This window comes from Xenopus laevis, chromosome 9_10L (genome assembly GCF_017654675.1).
Source record: "Xenopus laevis strain J_2021 chromosome 9_10L, Xenopus_laevis_v10.1, whole genome shotgun sequence".
Lineage (NCBI taxonomy): Eukaryota > Metazoa > Chordata > Amphibia > Anura > Pipidae > Xenopus > Xenopus laevis.
In genome coordinates this window covers 34740551-34768526 of record NC_054387.1, presented here as the reverse complement: position 1 = coordinate 34768526, position 27976 = coordinate 34740551, and the positions used below count along the sequence as shown (strand labels likewise).

At 42.2% G+C, this 27976-nt stretch overlaps 1 long non-coding RNA gene across 4 annotated transcripts; it reads right to left on the bottom strand.

Moving 5' to 3' along the window:
- Positions 1 to 35: 35 nt before the first annotated feature.
- LOC108701026 lies at positions 36 to 27902 on the bottom strand. 4 transcript variants are annotated; one of them, XR_005964151.1, is made up of 5 exons: positions 27754 to 27902; positions 11115 to 11257; positions 3488 to 3551; positions 1776 to 1966; positions 36 to 1097 (listed from the first exon to the last, which is right to left on the bottom strand). It is a non-coding gene; the product is annotated as an uncharacterized LOC108701026 (long non-coding RNA). The 4 variants fall into 4 exon arrangements; XR_005964150.1 differs by having other exon boundaries at positions 27770 to 27899; XR_005964152.1 differs by lacking the exon at positions 27754 to 27902 and adding an exon at positions 19577 to 19670.
- Positions 27903 to 27976: the final 74 nt, after the last annotated feature.

The following is a 27976-nucleotide window of genomic DNA, read 5'->3' as shown; positions in this document are numbered from 1 at the left end:
ATTACCAGGCATGACAGATATTGGAAGACATAGAATAAAATGCTAAAGGGAATATTTATTCAAGTTTTTTGTGGCCTTTCATTAAAGGTATCTGTGCCCCAAACAGGTCCCTAACACCCACATATAGTTGCTCCAAGTGTGCATTTATTTAGAAATATGAAAACGAACCTTTGTCTGGACAGCACATAACAAGGAATATCTAATCCATCTGCTTGTTCTCACATTCACACTAACAAATTGCATTTTGCTGGTCTGGTTCTAAAGGGGAAACAAAAATAGGTGCAGCCCTGTCACTTGGGGAGTTGTCCAGTGCCAATTTCCAAAGTAGATAGCAGCACTCTGACAGACTCTGCTTGAAAAAGGACCAGGTGGTCCAAAACGTTGCTGTGCCAGATGAATATCTTGAAATAAAGGCGATTTTAATGTTACATGGGAGTGCTGCTATCTACTTTGGAAATTTGCTACAAGGATGTGAAGGTGGACACATCAACTGGCGTGCACACCTGAAAAGTAAGCTTGTGAATCTAAATGCTGGATGTCCTGCTATGAGTTGTCCAGTGCCCCCAAACAAACACTGAATCATCAGCAGACTAAATCTCTGTCCAAGCAGGACAATGGAACCCCAGGAGTCTGCTGAAACTATCCCAAGAAAATGGTGGTTGGTCAGTTTATCCAGACTTGATCATGCCCAGTCGCTCCATGGAGGCCAGACTAATTTGCATTGAAAGGAATGTAAACCCAAATACAAACATTGCATAATAAAACAAATGAAATGCGTGACATTGCCTTAATTAACAGCAGTTAGATATTCTGTAACCAAGGTTCCATTTCCCACAATAGTCTGCGTAGTCGGCACCAGCAGTGCAGAGAACAACAAGTACCACGTGCAGTTTCTTCGCAGGGGAATCACTACCTGCTCCTTGTCATTTTGTGCGAATGCCCCTGGGGAAAAAGCCAAAGCGAGTCTGTTTGTACTGGTTTCATTATTGCTCTCCCTGAGCACAACTTCATTACGATCAATCAGCCTTGCTCGTTAATTTGGTGAACTCGCCATTAAATGGCTATTTTCTACTTGGTGATCAGTCTTGCTCTTGACCCTGCAGAGGGACAGGATTAAAGGTTATATTAGCCTGTTGGGTTCATAGAAGTTCTCTGGTTGAGTATAACAAGGTCAGTCCTACCTTATTTTATAGCTGTTGCTCAGTAAAACTAAGCAGCATTCTACCATTTAAAATGAATTGCAAATACAATCTGGCACCTGGGCGCCCCACATATATCTCATTTTAACTTTGAGAATATAATTACTGCTATGTCATACAACTTGCAAGTAGTCCTGTCCTACACATATGCTGAATCACAGTCACATACAACGCAGCACGTGTGCACGTTACAGGTTCCCATGGGAGTTTTGATTGGTTGCCATGGGTTACTAGGCCTAGAACAACATTTGTGCCTTTTATTAGAGAACCCCAATAAATCAATTAACACCGCCCAAAATATCTTTTTTATTCACACATTCAGACCCCCTCTCCCCATAAACAAAACACTCCCAAAATTAAACAGGTAATATATGCAACTGCCAGAATATAGAAGGCATCAATGGCGGAGCTCACAGCACAGAGAGCCTCACCTACAAACGTGCATAATTAATTAATTGACTTCACAGGTGTAGCATACAAAAAATTAGTTGAATGTGCAAATATAAAAAATTAGAAATTAAATAAGTAACATTTTCTGCACATAGACCCACAAGAGTATGAAATGAGTGACATTACCTTAATTAACAGCAGTTGGATATCCTGCAACCAAGGCTCCATTCCCCATAATGGTCTGTGTAGTCGGCACCAGCAGTGCAGAGAACAACAAGTACCATGTGCAGTTTCTTGGCAGGGGGTTTACTGGGGATAGGACAAAATCATAAGTCATCCTCCGCGCTCTCTTTATAAGCAGTTTTGGTCTTGAGTATCTGTAAAGAGGTTAAATATATTTTACTATAAATGGATACGGTAAGATGCCAGTTCATACAGCAGGTGGCGCCAACGCCTAAGGTTTTCTCTTTTCTTTCTGTAGGGGAACCGGGCTACTAATTTAAAGCCCAGGCGGGTTTTGAAAGTACAAACAAGCCAAGGTATGGATTTGGGCTACTTTTTGAGCCTTTGGCTGGTTTGTTGTTTCTTGTCTGGTTCAGCCAAAGTTGTTTCTTGCCCTAATGGGCAGAGCCTGCATCTCCCAATGCATGTTGGGTAATGTAGTTTTTGTTTAACAATTTACCAGCTGCCAAGTTTAATGTAAGACTACAATACCTGGCATGTAATGGGACTGACTTGTGTAGAAGTGGGGAGTTACCAGATTTTGGGCTTCAAGTCTCCTGTCGCTCTTAAGCATTCTCGTGTTTTCTGGTCATTTCATTTCAGACAATTTTTGGGCAAAAATCTGCTGGCCACCAAAATGTCTAGAGGTTGACCTGTTTTACAAATATTTATTTAAATTGTATATGTATTAGGGCCTTATTGGGCCCCTATACCTCCTGGGCCCTCATCTGTAATAATGTCCCTGGTGACAGGTGACTCTGTCCCATTTTGCTTCGTGGAAAAATTTGCCAAAGAGTAAAAATTGAAGCAAGGCATATTTATACATATATCCATTTATTGTTTAGACCTTTTTTTCACTGCACCTATTATGCTATTTTTGGGCTGCTTTTGAAGTGCCTCTTGGATAGTTTTGGGCTGTTTTGTAGCCGACTTTTGGCTGTTTTTGAAAATTAGACCTGGCAACCCTGATTAAGAGGCAGCATCCAGACCTATGTGGCCAGACCTACAGGGAGGTTAGTACTGCCAGCACTACCTAGCGCAGTGATCCACCACAACCAGTAGCTCGTGAGCAACATGTTGCTCACCAACCCTTTGTTGCTCTCAGTGTCCTCAAAGCAGGGGCTTATTTTTGAATTCCAGGCTTGGAGGCAAGTTTTAATTGCATAAAAATTAAGTATAGTGCCAAGTAGAGCCTCATGTAGGCTGCCAGTCCACATAGGGGCTAGCAAATAGCCAATCACAGCCCTTATTTGGCACCCCAAGGGACTTTTTAATGCTTGTGTCGCCCCAACTCTTTTTACATTTGAATGTGGCTCACGGGTGGAGACCCCTGACCTTGCGGATAGTAGTGGCAAATAAGTTCACACCAGGAGTTAGAAAGGGCTAGTGTGCACAAATAGCTTGTTGTCCCAAGGAGGAGTGATTAGGTGGGGATAGGGCCCCTGGGCAATTGTGCGCCAGTATCAGGGATTTGAGCATGTCGGTTTAGTTAGAGAGGGCCTACAGTGGAAGCTTCCGCACTGTATGTGCAGTCACGGCAGAAAAAAAAGAGGGGAAGGAGGACCTCCCTGCAACAGCTAACTGCGCTCAATGCATGTATTCCAGTGGGTCAGTCCTGTGCGGAACCAATTTGTTAAACCCAAACTGCGACCCGCACCCACAACCCCCATACTTACCCGTTTGGACCTGCAAGTACCTTATCCGCAACCCGATCCGCTGACCATCAAGAAACAGGAAGTGCTGTCAAGTGTAAACCGGAAGGGACATCATTAGAAGTAGGTGTGATCAGAAAAAAAGGAGTAAAACAGGAAGTGCTCAGAAAAAAAGTAGTAAAACTCTCTATTGAGAAAACCCATGACCCGACCGGCAAACCCGGAGAACAGCCTATCCGTGTCTACATCAGCTTCCGAAACCTCTACCTGCAACCCGCAGGGTACCGCAGGTCTTAGCGAGTAACCCGCGGGTACCCGACCCGCTGTAGGACTCTAGGTCAGGGGCCCTCGAGGAAGTCATAAATATTGTACTAATATCATCCTTTGTGGACAACCAGAGCCCTGGTCATAAGGCTGCCTCCCTGCAGGAGGTTGCTTATCAATAGAGTATATTTGAGTTCATTGCACTTGGGTGTGAATATGTCTATTTTTGGCAGCAAAGGCCCTGCATGTGTATTGTATTGGAAGGGATGCCCACAATCACTGGTGGCCCCTTTACAATCTCAGTACAGTCTCTTTCTTTTGAAATTCTTTTTATTGAGATTTTCAATAAAATACAAGAATATGACAATATGATAAACATACAGTGTTTCAACAAGGAGCAAAAGAAATATTCATAAGCATAACGGTAAAAACATTTGACATGAAAGAAAACTAAATAAATAAATAAAGAAAGAAAGAAAAAGGGGAAATACAAATAACATAAAATAATAAAATTTTAGAATAATAATAATAAAGTAAAATAAAATTAAGTTAGATAAATAGACCTGATATTCTCTCCTTACAAATTAAAATCTGACAATGCAAAAATACATGGAGAAACATTTTTGTGAATTAAGGCATTAAATATCTCTTTTAACGTATCATTAGCATGAATCTTGTCCCATAAGATTAAGGATAAATGACCTCTTATCAGCCTCTAAAGATGAGATATAAAGAGACCATCTATTCCTTAATCTATTTCTTTGGAGAAGATCATCCATTCTAAATCTAATTACCTCTTGAATACATAAGTTAAATAGATAAGACAGCACGTCCTTCAAAGAAAGGGGGTTCTCTTTTATCCAGTACAAGAATATAGATTTCCGAGTAGCTGCCATAACTAACCAACAAAAAGATAATATTTCATCTGAGATATTAATAGAAGAACCATTGTAAGATACCTGAAAAAAGTCTTTCACATCTACTAGAGCATATTGAGGATTTAAAGAAACATCTAAATTAATCGATTTTTTAATAAAACCTTTTATTTTTTCCCATAGGTTTCTAATAAACGGACAATCCCAGATATAATGAAAGAAATCAACATTCTGCTCTTTACATTTTGGGCAAAAAGAAATCTTCTGAGAGCCATCACAGTTTTGGAACAATAAGCCATAACCTAAATGAATGAGCCGGAAATGCTGGTCTCTCCAAGATTCAGAACATATATTCTTTCTAAAATTTTGGAAAGAGTGCATTAGTTCCCTGGAAGAAACATTAGTTCCCCAAAAATGAAGACCATTTTTTACTCGAGTTCTCTAGTGGATCCATATCTTTGGAGACTGACTTTAAAAGATGTAATGAGATCCATGAAATATTATTTAGTTTAATGTCTTCAACCAACTGTAATAAACCTTTATAAAACGGATGATGACGTAGTTGTGTTTTTGTTCTATTATCAACTAATCTGCAAATAACTGAGCCTTTCCTTCTCAGAAAGACTATACTTTTCCTTAAACATTTTCAGTACAGTCTCAGGGTCCCCTATATGTCCTGTTTAATACACTGGTATTAAACATGTTGTGAGTCCCAACAATGGTAGAAGTGCAGAACCATATGAACTTTAAGAATAAAATATTTTCATATAACACTAACGAACTGAAAGGTAAATGTCTGTTACAGTATATGGGCAACAACTACAGTTTAAAGGATTCAAAGCTACACTAAGGCCTCACAGACATTTGTGGCCAACTAGGGTGCCCCCCTGGACAGTATTTTACCAGCTTGGCCAGTAACATAGTAACATAATAAGTAAGGTTGAAAAAAAGACACATGTCCATCGAGTTCAACCTTTTTTTATTAACTACCTATCTGCCAGTTGATCCAGAGGAAGGCAAAAAACCCATCTGAAGCCTCTCCAATTTGCCTTAGAGGGGAAAAAATTCCTTCCCGACTCCAAAATGGCAATCAGACTAGTCCCTGGATCAACTTGGACTATGAGCTATTTCCCATAACCCTGTATTCCCTCACTTGCTAAAAAGCCATCCAACCCCTTCTTAAAGCTATCTAATGTATCAGCCTGTACAACTGATTCAGGGAGAGAATTCCACATCTTCACAGCTCTCACTGTAAAAAACCCCTTTCCGAATATTTAGGCGGAACCTCTTTTCTTCTAATCGGAATGGATGACCTCGTGTCAGCTGGAAAGACCTACTTGTAAATAAAGCATTAGAGAGATTATTATATGATCCCCTTATATATTTATACATAGTCATCATATCACCCCTTAAGCGCCTCTTCTCCAGCGTGAACATCCCCAATTTGGCCAGTCTTTCCTCATAGCTGAGATTTTCAATACCTTTTACCAGCTTAGTTGCCCTTCTCTGTACCCTCTCTAATACAATAATGTCCTGTTTGAGTGATGGGAGACCAAAACTGTACGGCATATTCTAGATGGGGTCTTACCAGTGCTCTATAAAGTGGAAGAATGACCCCCTCCTCCCTTGACTCTATGCCCCTTTTAATACAGCTCAAGACCTTATTTGCCCTTGATGCTGCCGACTGGCATTGCTTGCTACAGCCAAGTTTATCATCTACAAGGACTCCAAGGTCCTTTTCCATAATGGATTTGCCTAGTGCAGTCCCATTAAGGGTATAAGTGGCTTGGATATTTTTACATCCCAGATGCATGACTTTACATTTATCAACATTGAATCTCATTTGCCATTGATCGTGTTGCAAGGATGCCACATCCTGGATGGAATTAATTGGGCTGGATAATTGTGTCATCTGCAAACACTGATACATTACTTTCAACACCCTCCCCTAAGTCATTAATGAACAAGTTAAATAAAAGTGGACCCAATACTGAGCCCTGGGGGACCCCACTAAGAACCTTACTCCAAGTAGAGAATGTCCCATTAACAACCACCCTCTGTACCCGATCCTGTAGCCAGTTTCCTATCCACGTGCAAACGACTTCATTAAACCCAACAGACCTTAGTTTAGAAAGCAGTCGTTTGTGGGGCACAGTATCAAACGCTTTGGCAAAATCCAAATAGATCACATCTACTGCCCCCCCACTGTCCAGCATCTTACTTACCACATCATAAAATGCAATCAAATTCGTCTGACATGACCTATCCTTCATAAAGCCATGCTGATTGTTGCTCATAATGCCATTCATTAGGACAAAATTTTGAATGTGATCCCTTAACAAGCCTTCAAATAATTTGCCCACCACAGATGTCAAGCTTACTGGCCTATAATTGCCAGGCTGAGATCGTAATCCCTTTTTAAATATTGGAATAACATCAGCTTTTCTCCAATCCATAGGCACCATACCAGATGACAGTGAATCTGAGAAAATCAGAAATAAGGGCTGATCTAAAACTGAACTAAGCTCTCTTAGAACCCGGTGGTGTATGCCATCAGGCCCTGGAGCCTTGTTTACATTAATTTGTATTAAAGCTTTTTGAATCATATTCTGAGTCAGCCACTGACTAGATTGAGCTGAACCATTCGTGCAGTTATTAAGTGAGCCTGTGAACCCAGACTCCTCTATTGTATACACTGAAGAAAAGAACTGATTTAACACATTTGCCTTATCTGTATCTGTTACAATCATACTGGTATCATTTTTTAACACTCTCAACCTGCATCTTTTTACTATTAATATATTTAAAAACTTTTTAGGGTTAGTTTTCACCTCCACCACAATTAACTCTTCATTTCTTTTCTTAGCCTTCCGGATTGCTGATTTATAACATTTATTACAGTGTTTATATTCATTAAATGCAGCTTCTGTCCCTACAGATTTGTAGTTTTTAAATGCCTTTCTCTTCTTTCCCATTAACTTCTTTACTTCTGTATTAAGCCACACAGGATGATTCTTAGAGCTTCTACGTTTAGTCTTTAAGGGAATAAATTGAGAACAGTAATGATTTAATATCATTTTAAAGGCTATTCCACACGGGGAGATAGCGACGCGTTTGCGGTCGCGGCGACAAAGCGCCGCGACAGTCGCCGCAACCGGCGCAGGCGACAGTTTTGTATGGGCGCCTATGTAAAAACGCCTGTGCTAACCACACGAGGCGATGCGCTTTTCAACAGTCGCCTGAAAATGCCTCGCCAGGCTTTTTCAGGCGACTGTTGAAAAGCGCATCGCCTCGTGTGGTTAGCACAGGCATTTTTACATAGGCGCCCATACAAAACTGTCGCCTGCGCCGGTCGCGGCGACTGTCGCGGCGCTTTGTCGCCGCGACCGCAAACGCTTCGCTATCTCCCCGTGTGGACTAGCCCTAAAGGACAACCATTTGTGTTCTGTGTTTTTAGCTGAAAACCTAATGCCCCAATCAATGCTCTGTAGGGCAGCCCTCAAGGCACTAAAATTAGCTTTTCCAAAATTCATGGTTTTTGTTGCCCCAGTATATTTTTGTTTTTTGCAACAGACATTAAAATATATAACATTATGGTCACTATTACCCAGGGGTTCAATGACTTGCACATTTGCTATAAGTTCTGGGTCATTTGAGATCACTAAATCAAGAATAGCATTTTTTCTGGTAGGCTCCTCAACAACCTGTGCTAAAAAATTGTCGCGCAATAAGTTTATAAACTTGTTCCCATTAACTGATCTAGCAGTACCGTTGCTCCAGTCAATATCTGGGTAATTAAAATCCCCCATTATCATTACTTTACCTAAACTAGCAGCCCTTTCTATTTGCATTAGGAGCTTTGTCTCTTCCTCCTCACTTACATTAGGGGGTCTATAGCATACTCCTACAATTACTTTGCTGGATTCTTTACAATTGGTGAAGAACTCCACCCATACGACTTCTGCCCCCTCATTTTCTAACATAACCTCCTCCTTTATATGAGCTTTTAAATCCTGCCTAACATACAGACATACCCCTCCTCCTTTTCTATTGCCTCTGTCCCTCCGAAACAAAGTATAGCCACTGATATTTACTGCCCAGTCATGCGACTCATTCAGCCATGTTTCAGCCACACCAATCACATCATATTTTCCTTCCAACACCAGCAGCTCCCGCCCATTTTATGATGATCATAGATTTTAAATTTAGCAGACTGTGGCCACATGTAAATAAGCAGATTGGGCTGTACATTCTGAACTTGGTATAAGCATCAGTCCTGCACATTCCTATGAGAAGAAGCACCCCTACACCCAGCCACAAACTCATCCCCCATGTGTAATAAGTCCCACAGTTTGACCAGACTCATAGCAAACAATCAGGTGACAAGTGCTGTCTGTTGATTGGTTGCTATGGGTTACTAGACCTGTAATAAAGTTTGAACCTTTTATTGCATAGCCCCAATAAACGAATTCAAACCCTAAAAAACATCTTTTTTTAATTGTCACAGCTGTCCTTACAAAAAAAACACCTCCACAATTATACACTCAGACTTCCCACCCAACCTACTGGGTTGTCATGGAGCAACTGATCTGGAATCTGATAGGTCAGTCTCAGCCTGCTTACTCTACAGCTCCCAGCATCCCCTAAAGGTCACCATAGCTGCTGTATATCCTGCTACAATCCCCACAGAGAAAGAAAAACAGGGTTCCTAGTTCTTGTTGTTCGGGTTTCCCCCAATCCCATGAAAAGCCCTGGTATTTGGATGAGATAATTATGAAGTTGATAAGACATGGAGACTGGTTTTAAAAAAGAATGGGGGGGGGGGTTATATTCAAGCCCTGTGTAAAGTGCAGGTCATAACTAGCCCCTGCTACTTATACAGGGAACTCGGAGTATCCCTCATGTATTATAAGGGATAATGTACCACCTACTGTAAATGATAAGGATATTAGAAGTCACTGAGGGGTTCTGTGACCATATAAAGGCACAAGGCTGCAGGCTGAGTTATACAGTGAACTCTGAGTATCACTCATGAATTATAAGGGATAACTTACCCCCTACTGTAAATTATAAGAATATTAGAAGACACTGAGGAGTTCTTTGACCATATAAAGGCACAAGGCTGCAGGCTGAGTTATAGAGAGAACTGAGTAGCACTCAGTGGTGCAAGTTAAACAGACTTCAAATAGCAGCTTACTGTGCCCATTAAAATCTATTTTAGGTGATGGCTACTAGTTTAGTATAGTCTAAAGCAGATCTGTCCAACAGGAGCACCCGGGGTAAATGTGGCCCTCCAAAAAGATTTTTATGGTGCCAAACCTCTTTAAATGACAACATTATAACACACAGTATAATAAATAATAATCCCACTATATGTAACCAGCTCATTAGCACTCTGGCAGGACTGTTATACCAGCCTGATCTTCCAGGAGGCACCGGCATTTATTGTGCAGGGGGGGGGTTTGGTGACACGAGTATACTGTATAGGTAACAAACACCAGTATATAAGCAGGTGAGAGTAAATGGAGTTTATTCAGTTGTAGCTGAACTAAAAAGCCAATTAAAAATTGGCCATCAGGGTGCGGGAAGTTGTAATTCAGCACCTGGAGAGGTTTCCCTTGCCTGTGACTCATAGAAAAATCATAGAGAAACAAAGAAAAGCCAGAACCTTACCTGACCCAGTTGGTCCCTGCTGAAAACCCAGACATGAGACTGTCAGTCCCCAGTGTGTGTGTACAGTCTGCAGATCTGCTCTTAATTGGAAAACTCACAGCTGAGAGCTCTCCATGAACTGTGGGGGGAACCAAACTAAAGTGCTAAAGTTTGCACCAGGGAGAGTTAAACCAAAGCATCCAATCAGTTGTTTGCTGTCAAGCAGGACGCCAGTAAATACTGTCTTACGATTGGTCATTTTAAGTTACTGGAATGAAGCCAAATTTAAGGACTTTTTATATTAATAGGGGCAGATAATGGCCTAGAGTTGGAGTGGAAGGTACTGAATTATTATGAGCAATTCATGTGCCAAAGGGCTGCTAATGTGTCCATAGAATTACCTCACATTTAAAACTTATGAAAGGTCCCAGACAGAAATACACTACAACTACTACCCAACTGCAATATATATAACTCTGTCCAGCTGTCATGGAACTACAACTCCCAGAAACAACTCACAAAAAACTGCCCTAGTCATTTGCAGTTCAACAACCACAGCAGTGGAAGTGCCTACAACTGAATTTCTACCCCAATTCTTCTGTATAATTATGTAGCATGAGTCGGGATCACAAAGAAAGCAACCAGCTGATCTACTACACGTCCCAATTCAGCATCAGCCCAAAGGCCCACCAGAACTTCCGTCACAGGGCCCCCAATCTCACCCTCTGGTCACCCCTACCTCTGTGAGGCCTCCTGCCCCAGCCATGTAGTTGCAGCAGCAATCTGGGCTGAGGAGCATGATCAAGAAGCAGAGCAGGTTGTAGGCGGGTGCGGGTCTGGGGGACCCAGTGGGTTTTTACCTGGTGTCCTGCTGGCCAAATCCAACCCTGTCCCAATTACAGAAAAGAAACTTCAGGTCAGGTGACCTCTCTAGGTGCTGTTAGCTGTTCATTGGCTATATCCAATCTCCATCAGGGAAGAACACTCCTACCAATGTGTAATACTGGAGGGAAAGGAATAAAAAGATGGTTATAACCCTTGATTAGATTCAGCTGAAAGAATGAGGAGCAAACATGCACAAAAAGCTAGGGGGTTGCAGGAAGGACATCTTTCCATGCACATGTTTTCTTCCTTAAATTAAGGTGACAGCCTTCCTGAAATCCCTAGTGGGACCCAGTGTACCCAGCCACCTTATAAACGATGCTTAGTGATGTCATTAGTTATAATCATTGCTTAGTGATCTCATTTCTGTCACATGACTAACTAAAAATTGTGTATTATAATAAATAAAGTACCCCCTGTTGCAAAATATGAGGATATGAGAAGCCACCTCGGACTTTAAATATCCTTATATTTTACAATAGGGGGTACTTTATTCACTATATAAACTCTAGTCTGATGTTCTTCTGCATAGTAAAAGAAGAAAATCAGACCAGACCTCTTTCTTTATCCTGACAACTTATCCTCAACTACTTCATGGTCAGAATGGTCAGAAACTGACCAGCAGATGGTACTGTTGTAACAAAATTAACAAAATTAATATTAACAGTGCATGTAACCTTTAATAGCTTGGAATTAAAAAAGAAAATAATGAATGTAAATTACAAAAATGCTTAGCATGCCATTAATTTGACACTTATTTTAAAGGTTTACTTATCCTTTAATCTCTTATAGCAATGCTGTCCAACTTCTGTGGTGCCAAGCTTTATTAAGACATACCCTTAAATCCATATGCCTCATCCTCCTCCCTTGTAGATAGCACAGCAACCCCCACCTTGGGGACCCCTAACAAGTATTTCCAAATCCTAACCAGGTTCACTTCCTGCAGGCAAAGCATGGCACACACAAAGAGCATAGGGCAGACAGAGTACGCCTGTGTGGCTGGGAGGCATGCCGCCCCTTAATTAATGCTGCCCTAGGCCCGGGTCTGGCGGGAGTGTGTGGTAGTGATGGGCGAATTTATTCGCCAGGCGCGAATTCGCGAAACGCCCGCGAAAATTTGCCGGCGTCAAAAATTTTTTTCCGAAAAACGGACGCCGGCGCCAAAAACGGGCGCCAGCGTCGAAAAAAACGGGCGCCGGCGTCGAAAACGAGACGCCGGCGCCGTTTTGCGAATTTTTCGGCGAAGCGAAACGGCACAAATTCGCCCATCACTAGTGTGTGGCGTTACCGAAAGCGGACTCAGCCCATGGAAGAAAATGTGATCGTTCTTTCAGTCTGCCCATTAGTCTGAGGGTGGTATGCAGAATAGAAAGACAAATCCATACCCATGACAGAGCAAAAGGCAGAATTTAGACACAAACTGAACCCCTCTGTCAGAATAATATTCAATGGAGTCTGATGAAATTTGACTATATTAGACAAAAAGAGTTCAGCAAGTCACTTGGCAGAGGAGAGGGCGGGAAAGGGAATGAAATGAGATATTTTGCTAAATTGATCCACTACCACCCAGATTACAGTATTCCCTTTAGAGGGAGGTAATTCCACAATGAAATCCATAGTGATATGAATCCATGGCCTTTCAGGAATAGGAAGAGGCTGTAGCAGACCTTAAGGTAAAGACCTGGAAGGTTAAGAGCGTTGACAAACCGGGTAGGATTCAATATAGTTACCAACATCCTGTCTCAATGTTGGCTACCAAAGCATATGAGACAAAAGAGAACAGATTTTACTATGACCCGGGTGTCCCGATACTTTAAAGGAGAAGGAAAGGTTAAAACTAAGTAAGCCTTATCAGAAAGGTCCATCTAAATATACCAGTAAACCCCCAAAGTGGTGCTGCTCTGAGTCCCCTGTCAAAAGAAATACAGCATTTCTTTCCTTCTATTGTGTACACATGGGCATCTGTATCAGACTTCCTGCCTTCATCTTAAACCTCATTGCCCTGGGCAAGAGCATGCTCAGTTTGCTCCTCTTCCCCCTCCCTTCTCTACTGTAATCTGAGCCCAGAGCAGGGAGAGACTCAGGCAGGAAATGATGTCACACCATGTTAATACTGCAGCTCCTATCCTAAACAGAGTTTATAGAGCTTTTTACTCAGGTATGGTAAAACATTGTACAGAATAAATATAGCATTCTAGCTTGCACTATTGCAGCTAATCTATTGGCAATAAAACGCCTCCGTAGTTTTCCTTCTCCTTTAAAATCGTGGATTTTAGACAAGACCGCCTCCCCAAAGGTTTTCTTTTACAAAAAGTTTACCCAAGGTTTTATAAGGAGGGGAATCAACCTGGGCTTCAGACAATGATGAAAATAGATCTGGACTGAGGGCGGCCGCAATGACTTCTTTAGGTACAATAAAGTCAGGTACAATTTCCTATTTAGGACTGGAGACAAAACTTCTAGGGAGGGCATCTTCTTTAGCGATCTTTTCTCCTGGCCTGTATGTTAAAAAGAAATTTAAGTGGGTAAAGAACAATGTCCATCTGGCTTGTCTGGGATTTAGGCGCTAAGCAGATTCAATGATTTTTATGATCAGTAAAGACTGTAATCACATGCCGAGTACCTTCAAGAAGATATCTCCATTCCTCAAAAGCCCATTTAATAGCCACTGTGGGACAGATGCTAGGGTTAGAATCTTTCTTTGTAAGGGTGGAGATGGTAGCCACTACAGTGGAAACATTCTTAATAAATTGCCTATAACAATTGGCAAACCCTAAGAATCTATGAATGACATGGAGAGATAAGGGTTGTGCCCAATCTAAGGTGGTCTGGACATTGGTTGGCTCCATCTCTAGACTCTCTTCAGAAATGATATACCCTAGAAAATTCACAGAGGAGACCTCAAAAACAGACTTTGAGTTTAGCAAATAGCTGATTTTGCCTTAGCCTACGTATCACTGCCTGTACTGGACACGTTGGTCAATCAGATTAGAGGAATCGATTAATATGTTATCCAGGTAGACCACAATGTACCGGCCTAGAAGATCATAGAAAATGTAATTTACAAATTCTTGGAAGACAGCTGGCATGTTACATAAGGCAAAAGGCATTACTAAGTACTCATAATACCTGTCCCGAGTGTTAAAAGGCCGTCTTTTATTTGTCCCCCTTCCCTGGTTCAAATTGTTATAAGCACCCCTAAGATCAAGCTTAGCAAAAATTATGGCGCCCTTAACTCATCAATGAGTTCAGAAATCAAAGGACGGGGATAACTATTTTTGATTGTGATCTTATTCAACCCTCTGTAGTCAATACATGGTATTAAACACCCATCCTTCTTTTCAACAAAGAAAGCCAGCTCCTGCAGGAGACAAAGAGGGCCTTATGAACCCTTTCATATTTTCATTGATATACTCCTCCATAGCCTTGGATTCAGGGAGAGAGGGTATGTTTTACCCTGAGGAGGAAGGAATCTGGAATTAAATCAATGGCACAGTCGTAGGGTCTGTGTGGAGGCAGGGTTTCACACATCATTATAGGAGGCATAAATAGCGGGTGACCCTTTAAGGAAAGTTGCAGCCAATACTGGGGTGCTTTTTTAACAGGAAGGCTCACAGTCTGTGCCACAATGTAGCAACTTGCCCGTGACCCAATTCATTTGAGGGTTGTGTCCCTGTAACCAGGGAAGACCTCCAATCACAGGACAATGGATGATATAGAATAAAATCTCTTCAGAGTGATCCCCTACAGACAAAACTAGTCTTTCAAACTGAGAAGAAACCAACCCATCCCCAAGAGGATTGGCATGTATAGTCAACAATTTGACTGAGGTTGGGGATGGACACATTTTTTCGCCTTGTTTCACTACGCCTTTGGCGTAGTGAAACGGGTCAAATTCAGCCATCCCTAGTTTTGAGGGTATACCATGCTTAAGCACAAAGCTACTATCAAGGAAATTCCAAGCTACCCTTGAATCAGGAAAGGCTGGAATCTCAGTGCAATCCTTATCCAATTTAAGAATGAATAACCGAGATGAAAGTTGTTGGGGAGAAGAAACATGACCCAAAAAGGACTCCCCAGAGCTGTTTAGGCTGTGTCATTTCCCGGCTTCTTAGGAGAGGTATATGGCCCTCATCCCCACAATAAAGACACAAGCCGTTAGCCCACCTATGACCCCTTTCTTCTATGGATAACTGGGTAGAACCCAGTTGCATGGGTTCTTCAATGGGCCTGGGGGCAGAAAGGAGAGGCTTAGGTGCCAACTCTGGAAAGGGATTTACGAAGGCATCTCTTGGGATATCCTCTTGGCATCTCTCCCTATGCATTCTATCAATCTGGATAGTCAGATCCATGAGGGAGTCTAGGGAGGACGGTGTGGGAAAATTAACTAGGCTATCCTTTATAGCCACAGAAAACCCCACCATGAGAATTGGCTCTATATACCCACACCTATACTAACTATAGAGCTTAGTATCACAATAGCTTGTCTTTACTGCACATCTGTGAAATTCTGTACAATAATCGACCTGCCGTATGCCTTGCCTGAGATTTCGGATGGCTGCATTGGCAGAGGTGGCATGGTCGGGATAATCATAAATAATGCCCATAGCCCCTCTCTCTCTAGAGAGAGAGAGAGGGGGGGGTTGGATCAGCTGAAGGTCCATAATGGAGGATCCTCTTTAAGTAGGGTGATCACAAAATTTAAAAGAAGAATAGGATAAAACCCCAAAATGGAGTTTACATGCCTCTTGGAAGTCAAAAAACTTGCTCCAATCCCGGGAGAACCTTTAAGAAAAGGGGATTTTATGTTCAATAATAGAGCTACCAGAGGGAGAAGATAGCTGTCTGCTTGCCAGGAATGGAGCTGAAGCAGGAGCAATTGTTTGTTGTTGGATAGTATTCAGCCTAGCTGAGAGTCCTTGGAGACACTGAGCAATTTGATCCTGCTTGGCCTCTTGTTCTCCAAGTCACTGGAGAAGACCAGCCAGAATGTTTTCAGTAGTAACGGACGTAGAAGCTGCTCCGGTGGCATCCATGTTTTTTGGGCCCAACGTACTGTAACGAAAGGTATCCCAAAACAAGAGCTAACTTCAAGGTTCTGGCCACTGCCCACTCTCCTTCCTATAGCAGCCACATTTGGCTTCGGGTGGAGCCCTCTGCTGCTCAGATGCCGCCAGGTCTTATTATGGGAGAACCAGGGAGAGCTTTCTGGGCAAGCAGGGGAACCAAATGTAAGCAAAGAAGATGTAGGAGCAGTCAGCAAGGCATGTACAGGCAAGGTCAATACCAGACAGGCAACACAGTACCAATTCAGAAAATAGAAGCAAGGTATGGGTCACAGGCCAGGGTCAAACCAAACACGAGGAAGGTACAAATCGGAATCCAAGGAATAGTCAAATACAGGCTGAGGTCACTACAGGCAACAGAATGACAAGGGTTAGGAACATGAATCCGATCCCAGGAACTATAGGAATAGACCTTTACATTGGGCAATGGGAATAAAGCAATTGACTTTTAACTATTCAAATTTCGCACCAACTTTGATGACGTCCTTTAGCGCACAAAGAAAGCAAGTTTACCCGAACACCGCATAAACAGGTGGCATAGGGAGGACAGAGTATGGCACATACAGGGAGCATAGGCAGGCAGAGTATGGCACATAAAGGGAGCATAGGCAGGCAGAGTATGGCACATAAAGGGAGCATAGGACAAGCAGAGTATGGCAGACACAGGGAGCATAGGGAAAATAGGACAAGCAGAGTATGGCAGACACAGGGAGCATAGGACAGGCAGAGTATGGCACACACAGGGAGCATAGACAGGCAGAGTATGGCAGACACAGGGAAAATAGGGCAAGCAGAGTATGGCACATACAGGGAGCATAAGGCAGGCAGAGTATGGCACATACAGGGAGCATAGGGCAGGCAGAGTATGGCACATACAGGGAGCATAGGACAGGCAAAGTATGGCACACACAGGGAAAATAGGGCAAGCAGAGTATGTCACACAAATGTAGCATAGGACAGGCAGAGTATGGCACACACAGGTAGTATAGGACAGGCAGAGTATGGCACACACAGGTAGTATAGGCAGGCAGAGTATGACACACACAAGAGCATAGGATAATCAGAGTATGGCAAACACAGGGAGCATGTGGAAGGCAGTGTATGACACACACAGAGAACATAGGGCAGGCAAAGTATGACACACATACTCTTCTCCCTGTAGGGAGCATAGGCAGAGTATGGCATACAGAGCATAGGCAGGCAGAGTATGGAACACACAGGTAGCATAGGGAGCACAGAGTATGTCACAAACAGGGAGCATAGGGCAGGCGGAGTATGTTACACACAGGGAGAATAGGGCAGGCAAAGTATGGCACACACAAAGACCATAGGGAAAGCAAATGGCACACACAGGGAGTATTGGGTAGCCAGTATGGCGCGCACACACAGGGAGCATAGGGCAGGCAGAGTATGGCACACACAGGGAGCATAGGGCAGGCAGAGTATGGCACACACAGGGAGCATAGGGCAGGCAGAGTATGGTGCACACACACAGGCAGCACATGAAAGAGTATTGCACACACGGAACATAAAGCAGGGAGAATATTGCACACGTAGCATAGGCAGGCAATGTATGGCACAGACAGGTAGCATAGGGAGGGCAGAGTATGGCTCACACAAGGAGCATAGGGCAAGTGGAGTATGGCACACACAGGGAGCATAGGGCAGGCAGATTATGGCACACGCAGGTAGTATAGGGTAAACAGTATGGCACACTGCTCCCTATACTACAACAACTACCCAGCAGCCATATCCATAACTCTGTCCAGCTGTGATGGAGCTTCAACTCTCAGAAACCCTCAAAAACCACAATTCGCAGAAAACTGCCTTTCAGTCATTTGCAGTTCAACAACCAACACAGTAGAAGAGCCTACAAGTGAATTTCTTCCACAATTCTGTCTGTATAATTATGTAGCATAAGTCTGGGATCACATAGAAAGCAACCAGCTGATCAACTACACATCGCAATTCAGCGTCAGCCCCATGGCACATCAGGACTTCCGCCACAGGGCCCTCAACCTCACCCTCCGGTCGCCCCTACCTTTGTGAGGCACCCTTCACCAGCCACGATTATGGAACAGATCAGGTTGTAGGCGGGTGCGGGTCTGGGGGGCCCATCGGGTTTTTACCTGGTGTCCTGCTGGCCAAATCCAACCCTGTCCCAATTACAGAAAAGAAACTGCTGTGAGTAAGTCAGGTCAGGTGACCCCTCTAGCTTCTGTTAGCCGTTTGTTGGCTATATCCAATCTCCATCAGGGAAGGACACTCCTACCAATGTATAATACGGACAGGAAAGGAAGGAATAAAAAGATGGTTATTACCCTCGATCCGGTTCAGCTGAAAGAATTGGTAGAAAATATGCACACAGAACTAGGGGGTTGCTGGAAGGACATCTTTCCATTACATATATTTTCTTCTTTAAATTAAGGTCACAGCCTTCCTGAAATAGCCCTAGTGGGACCCACTGTACCCGGCCTGCTGCCCACCCAGGATCTTCAGGGCAGGGGAGTCAGGGTCTAGGACATCCCAGTTACATTCTGTGACTTAAATTCCCTCCGATTTTCATAGTGGAGGGGTGCACAGATTCTAATAAAAGCAGAAGGACTCCAGAGAATCTGTACACCACCCACTATGAAAAGCAAATGAACTTCCTCTATAATTTACAGGATATTCATGGCTCTTGTGTATTATATAGTGAATAAAGTACCCCCTATTGTAAAATATAAGGATATTATAAGTCATTGAGGAGTTTCATGACCATATAAAAACACAAGGCAGAGTGTTTTTATACAGGTCATGGAACTCCGAGGTAACTTCTAATGTCCTCATATTTTGCAACTGGGGGTACTTTATGTATGATAATGTACAAGTTTCTATGAGTCATATGACAGAAATGACATCAGAACTCACCGTTTATAACTGATGACATCAGAACTCAAGATACAAGATATTCATGGCTTTTGTGTATTTTAAGGATATTATAAGTTACCGAGGAGTTTCATGACCATATAAAAACACGAGGCCGAACGTCGTGGAACTTAAAGGTAACTTCTAATAGCCTCATATTTTACAACTGGGGGTACTTTATTAATTATAATACACAAATTTCAGTGAGTCATGTGACAGAAATGACATCAGAACTCACCGTTTATAACTGATGACATCAGAACTCACCGTTTATAAGGATATAATTTACAAGATATTCATGGCTTTTGTGTATTATATCCTTATAAATGGTGCTTAGTGATATCACTGGTTATAATCATTTTTAGTGATGTAATTTCTGTCACATGACTCTGAAACTTGTGCATTATAATAAATAAAGTACCCTTTGTTGCAAAATTTGAGTATATCAAAGGTCAGTTCGAACTTACAATATCCTTCTGCTTATGAAAAACTTCTAAACCTTTTTCAAAGGAGAAGAACATCAGACGAGGTGTCCTGACAACTTCCTTGACTTGGTCAGAAACAGACCAGCAGGTGGTGCTGTTGTAACAAAATTCATATTACCAGTGCATGTATCCTTTAATATCTTGGAATTTAAAACATTAAAAAAATGCTTAGCATACCACTCATCAATTTTACATTCACTTAATATAAAGGTTTACTTATCCCTCAATCTCTTATAGCAACATCTGTGGTACCAAGGGATGGAATTTTTCTGGCCTACATCGTGGAGAACCAATAATGAAAGCCAGTGTTGACCACTCCCTGTTTTTAAACCACACCCGCTTTAAACACCACCCATGTTACCACAAGACTGAAGTCCATATCCACATTAATGGTGGTAGCACACAAAAAACGAAATGGTTGGTGTTCACTACAGGGATATCACTCATTACTCATATGTAAAACAGGGTTATTACGTCATATTAAGACATAGCCTTAAATCCATATGCCTCATCCTCCTCCCCTGTAGATAGCACAGCAACCCTTACCTTGGGGGCCCCCTAACAAGTATTTCCAAATCCTAAAAAACCCCCACCAGGTTCACTTCCACCAGGCAAAGCATGGCACACAACAGGAAGAATAGGGCAGGCAGAGTATGGCACAGACACTATAGTATGGCACACATAAGGAGCATAGGGCAGACAGAGTATGGCACACAAAGAGCATAGGGCAGACAGAGTATAACACACACAAGGAGCATAGGGCAGGCAGAGTATGGCACACACAGGGAACATGGGGCTGGCAGAGTATGACACACACAGGGAGCATAGGGCAGGCAGAGTATGGGACACACAGGGAGCATAGGGCAGGCAGAGTATGGCACACACAGGGAGCATAGGGCAGGCAGAGTATGGCATAAATAGGCAGCATAGGGCAGGCAGAGTATGGCATAAATAGGCAGCATAGGGCAGGCAGAGTATAGCACAAAAAGAGCATAGGACAGGCAGAGTATGACACACACACAAGGAGCATAGAGCAGGCAGAATAGAGCAGGAGACAGGGAAACCGATCAGGATCACTCTAAGATGAACAGTTCATACTGTGTTACATACAGTGACAATGCTGGTGCCCCTCCAGCAGTTTGATGAGATGAGAACAGGTGAACAATGTGGACAGTAATTGTCTGGGTCTAAGGTGTGAACAATACAGGGCTTTACGGGTGTGAATAATAGCGGTGTCACAGGTGTGAACAATGCAGGGGGGTTACAGTTTTGAACTTTACAGTCTGAATTTGAGTTGTAAACAATGCAGGGGCCAGTTAATCTCTGTAGTGATACCTTTTAAAGTTTACACAAGGTAAGCAGACAGAGCAGGTCACGGGCTGGATGTGAACACGCCCATTTAGACAGCACTGAGATGGTAAAGTGTAGTAATCCAAATCTGGAACAATGTCCCACACATTCCAATTAATTTGTTACGCCCAGTAGCTCAAACCTCACATTGGAATGACCAGAAGAGCCACTGGGTTAATATTTAAAATATAAACCAGGAGGAAGTAGACTGGCAAGGAGACTAGAAGGATGCTTGCAATAAGAGCGTTTATTTAGCCAACATAAAGTGAATGAGTACCATAGTACCGAATTAGGCCAGATAACAAAATTAACAAACTTACTGACTCATAAGTTTAACCCTTTGCCTGCCAAGCACGTACGGCGTACGTGCTGGCAGGCAAATGCTCAGGCTGCCAAGAACGTACATTGTACGTTCTTTAGCAGCTGAGCGCTCTCTCTGCTTCGGCGGCTTTTGCCGCCTCCGCAGAGAGTGGGGAGAGAAGACAGCCCCCTAGGCAACGAGGCTGGGGGGCTGTCAAGTCGGATCTGCGACTCGATTGTCGCAGATCCGACTTCAAAGTAGCAGACGCATCGCATGGAGCGTCTGCTACTACACTCACCTTCTTCCTGCCTGCAGAGCCGCCCACGCACTTCCTGCTGCGCAGCAACTCTGCAGACACGCTGCCAGGACTCCTCCAAAGAAGACAGCGATTCTCCTGCTCCAAAAACGGTAAGTGCACGTTTTTTTACACACTTACCTGCACCTACACATACTTACAGTACATTTATGCATTTTAGTAAAGATTGGAATTTTTTTAAATTTTTTTTTTTTAATTTTAGCACACTTGGTCCCTTTTGTACAGTTATTTACACTTATTTACACTTATTTACATGTATTTGCACACTCAGATAACTTTTATTAGTGCACAAATATGTATACACAAACAGGTGTTTTTTTTTTTTTTTACGAATTCATTATACTGTTATCTTTTGTTTTTTTTGCCTAAAAACGTGTTATTTTGGCAGCGTGACTATTGGATAATCGATTTCGGCCACTAATTACGCTGTCAGAACAATTATTTTGTTATTTCATTGATTTACGCTATTTTTGTGGTTTTATTGCAATTTTATCCCTGCATTATTGTTCCCTATGTATCTTTAGTATCGTTTTGCTGTTTGGTGCTTTGGTATAGAAAGATAGATTTTACTTAGTTTGATCCGCCAAAATATGTGCTTTCCAAAAATATATGGGTTTCTGGGGGTCTTTTTACAGTTTGGGGGTCTTACGGCACATAACGTACAGTTAGGGTTCTCTTTTCTGCAGCTTAGTTGGCTAGCGTGAAAATTCATAGTTACGTTTTTCATTTGGGGTCCATACACAACACATACTTTGGTAAATCTATACATATTGGGCATCAAACTATTTATTAGACCTCTGACGTCCATATTTAGAGAGATTTTTCTTTGTACGTAAAACATTGTGTCCGATAAATGCGGCAAACTGCAACATTTTTAGGCGATTTTCAGAAATGTTGTAAAAACCTATATGTTTAGAAAAGCTTTGCAGTTTGGTAGTTTCGTGTAGAAAGACGTCGTTATCTTTGTTGGAATCGGCAGAATGTGTACTTTCCAAAAATGTATGGTTTTGGGGGGTCATTGCTGTTAGGAGGGTCTTGAGGCAAATAATATGAAGTCAAGGGTCTATGTTCACAGAAGGCGAATGGGCAGCGGAGAAAACTCATATTCACTATTTTTATTTGGGGTCCGCACATGCCAGCTGCCTTGGTATATCTATGCATATTGGGCATCAAACTGTTCAGTAGACCCTTGGCATCAATATTTATGGTGTTTTACAATTGTATGTAAGAAATTGGGTGAGATAAATGCGGCCAATTGCAATATTTTTAGGCGATTTTCAGAAATGTAAAAACAGTTGCTTTTATCGCCAAATTTAGGAAAGGCTTGCGACTTGGTACTTTGGAGTACAAAGACATGCATACCCAATTTGGATTCGCAGGAATGTGTACTTTCCAAAATATATGGTTTTATGGGGTGAACGCACTTTTTTCTACCTTTGCCCCCCCCAAAACAATGTAAATGTGTTGATTTTGCAGTACCTGAAATGACAGACCATATGGGGGTCTTTGTTTTGGGGCCCCTATACGCCACGTGCTTGGGTACACCTATACATATTGGGCATCAAACTGTTCAGAGGACCCCAGGCTTTCATATTTGGGGTGATTTGTCTTGATACCTAAAAGTATGTGGGTAATACAATGCTGCAGGGTCGAAATTTTGAAGTCATTTTTGGAAATGTCCCCAAAATCACCAAATTTAGGAATGGTTTGCGGCTTGGTACTTTGGAGTACAAAGACATGCATACCCAATTTAGATCCGTGGGAATGTGTACTTTCCGAAAATATATGGTTTTCTGGGGTGAACTTACTTTTTTCTACATTTTCCCCCCTCAAAACAATGTAAATGTGTTGATTTTGCAGTACCTGAAATGACAGACCATATGGGGGTCTTCGTTTTGGGGCCCCTATACGCCACGTGCTTGGGTACACCTATACATATTGGGCATCAAACTGTTCAGAGGACCCCAGGCTTTCATATTTGGGGTGATTTGTCTTGATACCTAAAAGTATGTGGGTAATACGATGCTGCAGGGTCGAAATTTTGAAGTCATTTTTGGAAATGTCCCCAAAATCACCAAATTTAGGAATGGTTTGCGGCTTGGTACTTTGGAGTACAAAGACATGCATACCCAATTTAGATCCGTGGGAATGTGTACTTTCCGAAAATATATGGTTTTCTGGGGTGAACTTACTTTTTTCTACATTTGCCCCCCTCAAAACAATGTAAATGTGTTGATTTTGCAGTACCTGAAATGACAGACCATATGGGGGTCTTCGTTTTGGGGCCCCTATACGCCACGTGCTTGGGTACACCTATACATATTGGGCATCAAACTGTTCAGAGGACCCCAGGCTTTCATATTTGGGGTGATTTGTCTTGATACCTAAAAGTATGTGGGTAATACGATGCTGCAGGGTCGAAATTTTGAAGTCATTTTTGGAAATGTCCCCAAAATCACCAAATTTAGGAATGGTTTGCGGCTTGGTACTTTGTAGTAGAAAGACATGCATACCCAATTTAGATTCGTGGGAATGTGTACTTTCCGAAAATATATGGTTTTCTGGGGTGAACTTACTTTTTGCTACCTTTGCCCCCCCCAAAACGATGTAAATGTGTTGATTTTGCAGTACCTGAAATGACAGAACATACAAGGGGGGGTCTTCCTTTTAGGGCCCCTATATGCCACGTGCTTGGGTACACCTATACATATTGGGCATCAAACTGTTCAGAGGACCCTAGGCTTTCATATTTGGGATGATTTCTCTTGATACCTAAAAGTATGTGGGTAATACGATGCTGCAGAGTAGATATTTTGAGGTGATTTTTGGAAATGTCACCTAAATCACCAAATTTAGGAATGATTTGCGGCTTGGTACTTTGGCGTAGAAAGACATGCATACCCAATTTGGATTCGTTGGAATGTGTACTTTCCGAAAATATATGGTTTTCTGGGGTGAACTTACTGTTTTCTACTTTTGCCCCCCCCAAATCGATGTAAATGTGTTGATTTTGCAGTACCTGAAATGACAGACTATATGGGGGTCTTCATTTTAGGGCCCCTATATGCCACATGCTTGGGTACACCTATACATATTGGGCATCAAACTGTTCAGAGGACCCTAGGCTTTCATATTTGGGGTGATTTGTCTTGATACCTAAAAGTATGTGTGTAATACGATGCTGCAGGGTAGATATTTTGAGGTGATTTTTGGAAATGTCACCTAAATCACCAAATTTAGGAATGATTTGCGGCTTGGTACTTTGGCGTAGAAAGACATGCATACCCAATTTGGATTCGTTGGAATGTGTACTTTCCGAAAATATATGGTTTTCTGGGGTGAACTTACTGTTTTCTACTTTTGCCCCCCCCAAATCGATGTAAATGTGTTGATTTTGCAGTACCTGAAATGACAGACTATATGGGGGTCTTCATTTTAGGGCCCCTATATGCCACATGCTTGGGTGCACCTATACATATTGGGCATCAAACTGTTCAGAGGACCCTAGGCTTTCATATTTGGGGTGATTTGTCTTGATACCTAAAAGTATGTGTGTAATAAGATGCTGCAGGGTAGATATTTTGAGGTGATTTTTGGAAATGTCACCTAAATCACCAAATTTAGGAATGATTTGCGGCTTGGTACTTTGGCGTAGAAAGACATGCATACCCAATTTGGATTCGTTGGAATGTGTACTTTCCGAAAATATATGGTTTTCTGGGGTGAACTTACTGTTTTCTACTTTTGCCCCCCCCAAATCGATGTAAATGTGTTGATTTTGCAGTACCTGAAATGACAGACTATATGGGGGTCTTCCTTTTGGGGCCCCTGTATGCCACGTGCTTGGGTACACCTATACATATCGGGCATCAAACTGTTCAGAGGACCCTAGGCTTTCATATTTGGGGTGATTTGTCTTGATACCTAAAAGTATGTGGGTAATACGATGCTGCAGGGTAGATATTTTGAGGTGATTTTTGGAAATGTCACCTAAAGCACCAAATTTAGGAATGGTTTGCGGCTTGGTACTTTGGCGTAGAAAGACATGCATACCCAATTTGGATTCGTTGGAATGTGTACTTTCCGAAAATATATGGTTTTCTGGGGTGAACTTACTGTTTTCTACTTTTGCCCCCCCCCCCTAACGATGTAAATGTGTTGATTTTGCAGTACCTGAAATGACAGACTATATGGGGGTCTTCCTTTTGGGGCCCCTGTATGCCACGTGCTTGGGTACACCTATACATATTGGGCATCAAACTGTTCAGAGGACCCTAGGCTTTCATATTTGGGGTGATTTCTCTTGATACCTAAAAGTATGTGGGTAATACGATGCTGCAGGGTAGATATTTTGAGGTGATTTTTGGAAATGTCACCAAAATCACCAAATTTAGGAATGATTTGCGGCTTGGTACTTTGGCGTAGAAAGACATGCATACCCAATTTGAATTCGTGGGAATGTGTACTTTCCGAAAATATATGGTTTTCTGGGGTGAACTTACTGTTTTCTACTTTTGCCCCCCCAAAACAATGTAAATGTGTTGATTTTGCAGTACCTGAAATGTCAGACTATATGGGGGTCTTCCTTTTAGGGCCCCTATATGCCACATGCTTGGGTACACCTATACATATTGGGCATCAAACTGTTCAGAGGACCCCAGGCTTTCATATTTGGGGTGATTTGTCTTGATACCTAAAAGTATGTGGGTAATACGATGCTGCAGGGTCGAAATTTTGAAGTCATTTTTGGAAATGTCCCCAAAATCACCAAATTTAGGAATGGTTTGCGGCTTGGTACTTTGGAGTACAAAGACATGCATACCCAATTTCGATCCGTGGGAATGTGTACTTTCCGAAAATATATGGTTTTCTGGGGTGAACTTACTTTTTTCTACATTTGCCCCCTCAAAACAATGTAAATGTGTTGATTTTGCAGTACCTGAAATGACAGACCATATGGGGGTCTTCGTTTTGGGGCCCCTATACGCCACGTGCTTGGGTACACCTATACATATTGGGCATCAAACTGTTCAGAGGACCCCAGGCTTTCATATTTGGGGTGATTTGTCTTGATACCTAAAAGTATGTGGGTAATACGATGCTGCAGGGTCGAAATTTTGAAGTCATTTTTGGAAATGTCCCCAAAATCACCAAATTTAGGAATGATTTGCGGCTTGGTACTTTGGCGTAGAAAGACATGCATACCCAATTTAGATTCAGGGGAATGTGTACTTTCCGAAAATATATGGTTTTCTGGGGTGAACGTACTGTTTTCTACCTTTGCCGCCCCCAAAACGATGTAAATGTGTTGATTTTGCAGTATCTGAAATTACAGAACAAACGGGGGGTCTTCCTTTTGGGGCCTCCTATGCCACGTGCTTGGGTACATCTATTCATATTGGGCATCAAACTGTTCAGTGGACCCAGGATTTTATATTTGGGGTGTTTTACATTGATACCTAATGATGTGTGGGAGATATGTTGCTGTAGAGTGGAAGCTTTGAGGTCATTTTTCAAAAAATTCACCAATTTCTATAAAACACTATAACTTTAGGAAACAATTGCAACTTGGTGGTTTGGAGTACAAAGATATTTCTACCCATTTTTGATTCACCAGAATCTGTTCTTTCTAGTAATGGGTAGTTTTCTTGGGTAAACCTACTGTTAGTGGAATGTTTGGCCTTGAAATCAAAAGTATGCCGTTTGGGGAGTGTTGCTTTGGAAATTTGGTTGTGTACTGCTTGTAGATTTTGAGCTATACAAGTGAGAAATCTCCATAAAACTATATATATTTGGTATTGTCGCGTTCAGGAGACATAGACCTTTCTAAATCAGCTGTGTTCTCGTACGTAAAATGAATGATGTTTCTGATATATGTGATTGTTCTTCGTGCAACATGATTTTTTTCATTTTATTTGACACTTAGAATCCAATATTTTTTTAGAGAAGTAGAATTACACCAAAATTCTTGCATATTGTGAAAGTTCAGGTTGTCCTGAAAAAAACAATATATTGTTTTCCTGGGTTAACTAAAAGACCACCCCAGGAAAGGCCCTTAAAGTGAAAGAGTGCAAAATATCTAAAAACTGCTTGGCAGTAGATGTTCGCATCTAGGACAAAACGGCTGGCAGGGAAAGGGTTAAACAAAAGTCCAGGGAGAGGCATACACTAGAAAGTAAGGGAAACAAGAACCTGAACTGGGTAATACCAGCATGGGAGAGAGCCCAGGATCAGGATCAGACTGGAACCTGGAACTCAGGAACATAGACCGGGAGTCCAGCAGTTATGGAGACCTATGAACTGGTAAGAGAGAAGCCAGTTCAGGGTTTAAATAAGGGCCCTCTGCCTGTGAGCTAATTAGGGATAGGCTACATCTGCCAGTTAATCCAGAGCAGCTGAGTATAATTAACAGCAC